Source organism: Capsicum annuum, chromosome 12 (assembly GCF_002878395.1).
Source record: "Capsicum annuum cultivar UCD-10X-F1 chromosome 12, UCD10Xv1.1, whole genome shotgun sequence".
Lineage (NCBI taxonomy): Eukaryota > Viridiplantae > Streptophyta > Magnoliopsida > Solanales > Solanaceae > Capsicum > Capsicum annuum.
This window is the reverse complement of record NC_061122.1, coordinates 190,779,448-190,788,614: the sequence shown is the minus strand read 5'-3', so window position 1 is coordinate 190,788,614 and position 9,167 is coordinate 190,779,448.

Genomic DNA, 9,167 nt, shown 5'->3' with positions numbered 1-9,167 from the left:
TCAAATGATATAACCTTTTGTTGACCCACATCTTTCTTGATTTGCATCCAGATGGGATCTTCAACCTTCTTCTTCTTAACTTCAGCATAAAGGGATGACTTAGCTAACTCATGAAAAATTACCCCTCCATCTTCAAAATCTAAGAGTCACACTCCCAAATTTGCAAGGTGGTGAATATCCTTCACCATCTCTTTCTTTCCTTCTTCTACATAAGAAAAGCTACCCATAAACAACCTACTGAGGGCGTTGGCTATAACATTTGCCTTGCCCGAATGGTAATACAGGCTTATATCATAGTCTTTTAGAAGCTCCATCCAGCGCTTCTGCCTGAGGTTTAATTATTTCTGTGAGAAAATATACTGTAGACTCTTGTGGTCAGTGAAGATATGAACGTGAACACCGTACAAGTAGTGTCGCCAAATATTAAGTGCAAACACCACAACCGCTAACTCCAAATCATGGGTGGTGTAGTTCCACTCGTGCACCTTCAACTGCCTAAATACATAAGCCACTACCTTACCATGCTGCATCAACACACAACCAAGTCCCACACGGGATGCATCACAGTATACCACAAAGACATCTACACCCTCGGGAAGGGTCAAAACAGGAGCAATGGTCAGTTTGTCTTTCAACTTCTCAAAACTATTCTCACACAGATCAGACCACACAAACTTTACCTTTTTCTGAGTCAATTTAGTGAGTGGAGCAGCTATGGAAGAAAAACTCTCTATGAATCTTCTTTAATACCCTGCCAAGCCCAAGAAGCTCCGAATATTGATTGGAGTCGTGGGTTTGGGTTATTTTCTCAGTGTTTCAACTTTCTGGGGATCCACTCTTATCCCGTCACTGGACACAATATGCCCCAAGAGGGCAATAACATCTAACCAGAATTCACACTTATAAAATTGGCATATAGCTGATAATCCTTAAGGGTCTGAAGAATAATTTAGAGGTGATTGGTGTGATCCTCTTTACTCTTAGAATAGATCAGAATATCATCAAATAAATACAATGACGAATAAGTCAAGAAACTGATGAAATAATCTATTTATAAGATCTATGAAGGCTGTAGGGGCGTTAGTCAACTTGAAGGACATGACTAGAAATTTGTAGTGACCATATCGGGTTCAGAAGGCTGTCTTGGGTATGTCTGACTCCCTAACTTTCAACTGATGATAACCCGAATGAAGGTCAATTTTTGAAAAACACTTGGCACCCTGAAGCTAGTCAAAAAGGTCATCAATCCTAAGAAGAGGATATCTATTTTTAATCGTGAACTTATTCAACTGACGGTAGTTTATGCATATACAAAAGGAACCATCTTTTTTTTGCATGAAAAGTATAGGTGCACCCCAACGAGACACACTGGGGCGTATAAAACCCTTATGTAGGAGATTTGCTAACTGTTCTTTCAACTCTTTTAGTTTTGTAAGAGCCATTCTATATGGCGGAATGGAAATAGGACGAGTGTACTCAATCTCCCTATCAGGTGGTATTCTTGGGAGATCATTTGGAAAGACTTCTGGGAATTATTTTACTACAGGAACAGATTGAAGAGGAAGACTTTCAGCATTGGAGTCCTTAACTCGGATAAGGTGGTAAAAGTAACCTTTAGAAATAAGTTTGCGGGCTCTGAGATAGGATATAAAGTGCCCTCTGGGTGCAAAGCATGTCTTTCCTACTCTATCAGTGGTTCATCTAGGAAAGAAAGAGTAACCCTTCGAGTCCTACAATCTAATATGGCATAGCATGAATAGAGCAAATCCATTCCAAAAATAGCATCAAAAGCAACCATATCTAACTCTATGAGATCTGCTAACGTATCCCGGCTACCAATAGTCATAACACAACCCCTGTACACCCTAATAGAAATAATAGAATCCCCTACCAGGGTGGAAACAGAAAAGGGTTCAGAAATCACACTGGGCTCAAACCCGAAACCAATAGTCACATAAGGGGTCACATAGGATAAAGTAGACCCAGGATCAAGTAACATATAAACATCATGGGAAAGGATTTGTAACATACCGGTAACAATATCTGGGGAAGATTCCACCTCCTGGCAGTTAGTCAAAGCGTATACCCGGTTGCGACTGTTCCCGGCAGTTGATGTGGCACCCTTCTGAGGCAGGGGTGGTGCCGAAGAATTTGCTTGAGACTTTGCACCACCAACATTCTTTCTAGCATATAGACATTCCATCTGAAAGTGACCCGGCTGACCACATGAATTACACACTAATGAGCCCAACTAACACTTTCCCAAATGATTTCTACCACAAGTCTCACACCGTGGAAAAGTACAATGCTGCTGAGCCACACTACCCTGTGACTGAGTATCCTAAGCTCTGGTTCCATGGTTAATGTAAAAACTCTGAGATCGTCTGTCTGCTGGTGGTCGGGGTACTGGGGCACTGGCAGTAGACTGTGCATTACCCCAATTCTTCTTTTTCTACTATTTATTTCCCCACTTATCGCCCTGAGGCTGACTGTGACTCTGGTCGACTGATCTGGCTCTTTTCGCTTGTCTTTCCACCTCCCTAGCTTTAGAGATCTTTTTCTTTTTCTCTTCTACCTACTGCATATGAACGGTCAGCCTAGCAAAGTCTAACTCCTTATTCAACATTGCCCCCTGGAACTCAACCACCAGGTTATCAGAAAGGCCAGATACAAATTACCTCATCCGGGCTCTCATATTACTAGTCAACTTTGGTTCATAGCGGGCTAGTTTATTAAACTTCAAAGTGTACTCCTGAACACTCATACTACCCTGCTTCAGATTCATAAACTCTTCTGCTTTGTCCTCCCTCAACTCCAGAGAAATGAATCGATCAGGGAAATCTTCCACAAATTTGCCCCAAACTGTGGGCTCAGCACTCTCACCTCTTGCATCCTCCCAGTCAGCATACCACTAATTTGGAACATCCTTAAGATAATAAGTTTCTAGTTCCACCCCTTCAACCTCATCCACATGCATTACCTTAAAGATCTTTTCCATCTCATCCACAAACTCCTGTGGATCTTTCTCCACCTTGGTGCCAATGAACTTAGGTGGGTTCATTTTCATGAAATGTCCGACCCTAGTAGCCTCAGACATAACAGATGCAGACCCAATATCTTCTGATCATTGAGCTTGGTTAGCTACCAACTTTGTCAGCATATGAATGGACCGTCTGAATTCTGCAATTGAAATATCGCTCTGACCAGTCGGAGGACGGTTGACATCAATCCGCAGAGCTCGAGGTGGACTGGTCGACACTGGAGGGACTCCCGGAGTAGGGAAAGGTTCTAAAATGTAAGCTCTGTTACGTGTCCACATCCCATGGGTAGGACGAACCTCATCTGCCTGAGCATTTTGATCGATGATACGATGTGGATGCATAACTGTGTTTCTGAAATACAAGAGATCATTGATTAGGGGATAGTTCAGAATCTGAAGCACGAACTAAATCACCAAGAAGGGAAACATTTCCTAAATGCCTAGTAGCCTCTTGCTTATAAGTGTGTTATAAGTGTGGCGCGCTACACATCCATAACTAAGACTCTACTCGACGTGATTTCGCAGACACCTTGGGACCATGAACCATGCTTTGATACTAAGTTTGTCATGACCCAAACCGGGGCCCTGGCCATGATGAGCATTCCCAAAGTTGAAGGCCTGGAACGCCCTCTGTCTATCTGGTAATCATGCACATAATTCATATGATCAAAGTAATACAGAATAGACACAATAATATGGAAATATGGTCAATAATTTAAAATAGTTAAAGGCCTAAAAATATGCCCAACAATATTTAATAAACATCTACAATAGTCAGTGAAATCTCTACTGATATACTATTTGAATAACTGGGATAAGGCCCCCAGCAGACCAAAAACCATACTGAAATAAATACATAAATGACTAGGCCTTTCAAAGAAAAAAAGAATCACTGACTGAACTCTGAGACAACCCTGTCTGTAGACTCTACTGAGGATTTGGACCCATAGACTATGCCTCAGTACCTGGGAGGAAGGGGGTTCAACACAATTGTACTGGCACGCAAAGCAATCCAAAATAGAGTAATTGAACATATATATATATATATATAATACATGAGAGAAAATTTGCATCAAACATTATGCATAAAATAGTTTCTGAAAACATATGGGCATCTTGTGAAAACATGTAACCTATTTGTAAATCTCAAACTCTGATCTGTGTATTACTTCTGAGTTAGGTGGTATCCCCTACAAGTCTGATAATCCACAGGCGATATGGGATCCGCCATTGACTCGGCGGGGAAGCCTCCAACCCGAGTATGCTGCAAGGGTTACAGTTCCTGAATCTGATATGCCACACGATGCTTAAGTCAGCATATAATAATATACCCAGGTTGGCAAACCACAATTTTAGGCAATGAGTTGCTTGAACTCAAGCCCTCTACAGGGAACCACCTAACATCTCTGTATGCCCATTTTTAACCTTTTCTTTATATGCAACATCTGAATGTCTAAAATCATGATAGTCTGAAATATTTATTAATCTGAGTCTGATATGGCATTGGTCTGAATTGGTATCATCATACCAAGACTTGCAATTCATGATTTTTGAGCCATAATACATTAAGCTAAATCTTTCATTTAAAGTATAATTCAGACCACCAAAAACATGCAACTGATATAGAAGATTTCACATTTCGAAACTCAAGTCAAAATCATGCAACAACTTCATAACATATGGTGGTCTAGTGCCTTTAGCAAATTCATGCACTCTTTCATTACATGCATTATGAACATTAAACATTCATGCTAGATTCCCTCTTTATTGATTTAAAACCACCCTTAAATCATAACAAGAGTTCAATTATTTCATATAGTGCTTTTCGAGGATGCATTGCAAAACAATTCATATGCTATGAGAAATCTGAAAAATTCATAATAAGAGGGAATTCACAAAAAAACATGCTCTCAACAAGAATTCATTCTTAAATACATGGTTTCATACATTCATATTCTCAAATCACTTTGAGGAAGGTCAAAAGACCAAAATAATGATGTTAAAACATTTAATACATGAATATATACATAGATTCAAAAATCCTATTCTAAAACATGATTTTTCTTTCCCCATGAGAATTTAGGAAAACCCCGCGCACCTTTATTTTGGAAAATATGGGTGCTTGTTGAAGCCTATGGTTTGGGGATTCCGAATCTCTAATCAATTTTGAAAACCCACGGTTGAATCTTGATTTATTTTGGTTTTTAGTTTAAAACCCTTGGGAGTGTTCTTGAGATTTTTAGATGAATGTGGATGTATTTTGGAGAATTGGGGACTGAATTTCGTGTTTATGGCTTAATAAGAGTGGGAAAAGGACCATTTTTCCCCAAAAACAGAGTGTTTAAGTCACTTGAAACCATTACATAGGCGCCACATATGATATCACCTATATTTACATAGGCGCCGCCTATGCTATCGCCTATATTTATATAGGCGCCGCCTATGCTATGGCCTATAGTTACATAGGCGCCACCTATGCTATTGCCTATGCTTTCCAGTGGCTATGTGCGATTGGTTAGGCGATGCATTCTACTTTAAAAGGCCATAACTTCTTGCTCGGGTGCCGGATTTTAGCAAAATTGGTATCGTTGGAAAGCTAACTCAAAAAACTATCAATTTACACATAGTAGGCTCTCTAATTCGACATATACAAAGAGTAATGGTCGATAAAAGTTGACACAAATTATAATGTCCACTTAAACTTAATCGATCGAAGTAGTTTTCAATTCGTCCTTGAGTCAAAGGACCTCTATGGTCTAAATTCAAGCTTGAATGGATTCACATACTACACAAATACTTAACATGCCATATTGGCATAGGATTTATGGCTTCGAGATTATCAACGCAACGGAAATCATGGTCTATATTATAGCCCAAAATATGGGGCATTACAGATGTCACCCTGAGGTACTGGGGAATGAGTATAAATAGCCCAGGAAGACTAAGAAGCATTAGTGGGAACTGGTGGAACACCACGAAAGGCGGTCTAATTTGGATCAGGGATCCTAGATCGGGTTTGCACTCCATACATAGGGTGAGTCCCTTCCACATTGTCCTAAGGTAGGATAGAGTTCCCAATAGAGTTTCTATCAACATTAGATCTTCCAAGAGGAATGAACTAAAATTCAAGGAAGCCATAAGTAAGAGAAGTTTCATAACACTAGACTATATAGCCCAAAAATAGAACACAAGAAAGGGAAAGATTCCTAAATGCCTTGTAGCCTCCTTCTTATAAGTGTGGAACGCTACACACCCATAAAAATAATTCTATTCAACATGGATTTATGGACACTCAATGACTTTAAATTGTGCTCTAATACTAAGATTGTCATAATCTAAATCAGGGTCTGGCCCTGATGGGTATCTCAAGTCCACCAAGGACCGAAGACCACCCCCTGAACCCAACCTCAAGAGCATAATAATAATCATAATATCAATATGGAAGCCAAGTAGTAGGAATAAGAAGATGAATAAATGACTCAATGAAACCAAGTGTCAAGCCAATAACCAATTAACCCATAACTATCCACAATAGTCTTTAAAATAAGAATACCAAACAGGTCAGGACATGCCCCCAACTATAACTAAAAGAATCCAAAAACACCAAGTCAAAATAAAAGAATATAAAAATAATAAGGCCTTTCAAAAGGATGGAGACTCACCACTTTACAACTACTCAATGCACGTGACAATCCACCTAATGCTGTACAGGGGTAAGAAGTGTCTTTAGACCCTACATTATGAAATAATATAACATCTTTGGATGGTTAACAGGGTTAGCGCTATCATATAACTCAGGGGATATGATAACATCATTCCATGTCCAAAAATTAGTCAAAGCTAAAATGTGCACATTTATATACATACACCATATATATATATATATATATATATATATGTAAAAGATGCCAAGATAGGGAATAAGGTTTAAGCATGAGAGTTTAAAATTATTTACCTAGACTGTGTAGAGCTAATAATTCTAAAAACACTCACGAGCTATATGGGTCCAGCTCCCTTCATTTGTAGGGCTCCAGTGCATGTTAGCCATATGAATCAGAGAAGTCCAAGGAAAGTCCAAGGAATCCACTACCCAATGCCAATCCAAGGTATATATATATCACGTGTGAATTATGCACACGGTCTTGAACACCCTCACATCGGCAAACATGGTTTTCATCATTGGTTCTCCCGGGACCTCTCTTTCTATGGAGGGCTACACAACCCCCTTTAAGCTAAATTAAAACACTTGCACATATGCCCATTTAACCAAGGAGTCATTTATCAAGGTACTAATAGTTTAGTATCATTATACCAATTAGGCTTGAAATCTAATTCGTGTATGATAGGGGAATCCATGACCCATATCTTCCCATCTAAGTTGGGGGAATGCGCGACCCCCATTTTACTCGTAAGATCCAATTAAAAATCAATCCATGGCCTCCAAGTCCTTTCAAAAAATCATTTATGTTACATTAACCTTTTATGCAAAGCAAGGTTCCGAAAACTGGAGCAATTTATGTATATATCCATGTTTCAAACCAATTTCACAAGTTGGGTTAAGGATAAATATAGTTCCAAACTATTAAACCATAAAATTTAGGGAAACCCATGTTCTCCATTCCAATTCCCACACCCATACATTCATTAATCATGAGAATAAAGTATAAATAATCAATTCAAAACTATGGGGATTCAATTCATGTAATAACCATTCCAAACCCCTCAACCCATATTCAAAATCCAACAATTAAATTACATGGATAACAAGTAAATACATGCTTTTGCATAAAATTAATTTAGGGAAGAGATACATGCTTGAAACACACACGCATTTGTAATCAATTTGAAGCTTGAAGCCTGAAGCTTGAAGCTTCAAGTTCATATTATGAATTCTCTATGCAACCTTTGAATTTTTCCGGGTTTTGAGTTTAAGAGTGAAAAAGAGTAATTTATTCTTTGAAAATAGGAGGAAATAAACGTATTTTATATTTAAGAGTCGTACAGGGTGAAAAGATCCAAAATCCCCTAACCTCTAAGTGAGAAATTTAAAACTACACAAAAGTATGCCTTGGTATGGCTCGCCAATATCGTAGAGACTATCCTCCATGCCATGCCAATATAGTGGAGGCAACCTCTGTTACACGAGAAAAATGTAGAGGTTAACCTCTGTGGCACATTGATATTACGGACCCTTACTACCTCGGGGTCCCAAAATATCTCAGAGCCCTTTCCAAAAATTTTGAAACCTTCCCCGAATACCCTTTTAACATCCATAAATACAATTTAAGTAAAAAAATTGATATTTCAAACACGAAAAGGTAAAAAATAAAATAATAAAAATTTTGAGGGTCTTACATATATAGACCCCAACCTAAAGATTTTTATTTAGATATGAGTATGAATATCAATTCTTTAGTGTAGAAAAATTTTTGGAGATAAATCTAAGTCATAAAAATCTCTTAACTCAAAGTTGAGTTGAGAACTTTCCTACCAATTGTGTTTTAATAGACATTCTTTCTTGGATCAACTTCTAACGATCATTATTCCTAGAATATAATGAGTTATGTGGCATACTATATATCAATTTAGAGGTAATTGAGTCTTCTTTCCAATGCATATTTGTCAATTTAAGTTTGGAGAAAAAGGTTATGAGAATTTTAGTGGGTCACTGTCTAAGTTGTGCGATGGGTCGCATGAGGCGTGACTGTTGCCATGCAATTGGGCCTGCGGAATAATACCCCATACCCGATTTCAAATATATTTTCTCTTAATAAATCAAGGGCAAACTAGTTTTTTTGCCTTACGTAAACCCCTAACCCATTTTATAACCCTAAAGTCGTCCTAACTAGTACAAATCTCCCAAATTCCTCTCTTTTCCTCCCAAGAACATCAAGAGGATTTCTCAATCCCAAGGCTCATAGGTTCCAATATTAAGGTTCTTCTTCAATTTTCCTCCATCAAAAGGTATCTTGAACGATCCTAATATTCATGGGCTTAACTATGGGTATTGAAATTGATTGAAGAATATGAATTATGAATCCCCTTTTTATGATGAAATTTATGACTTAACTAGTGGTGGATTATTTAATAAATGATGATAATCTTGAGTTTCAAATGTTTCGTTATC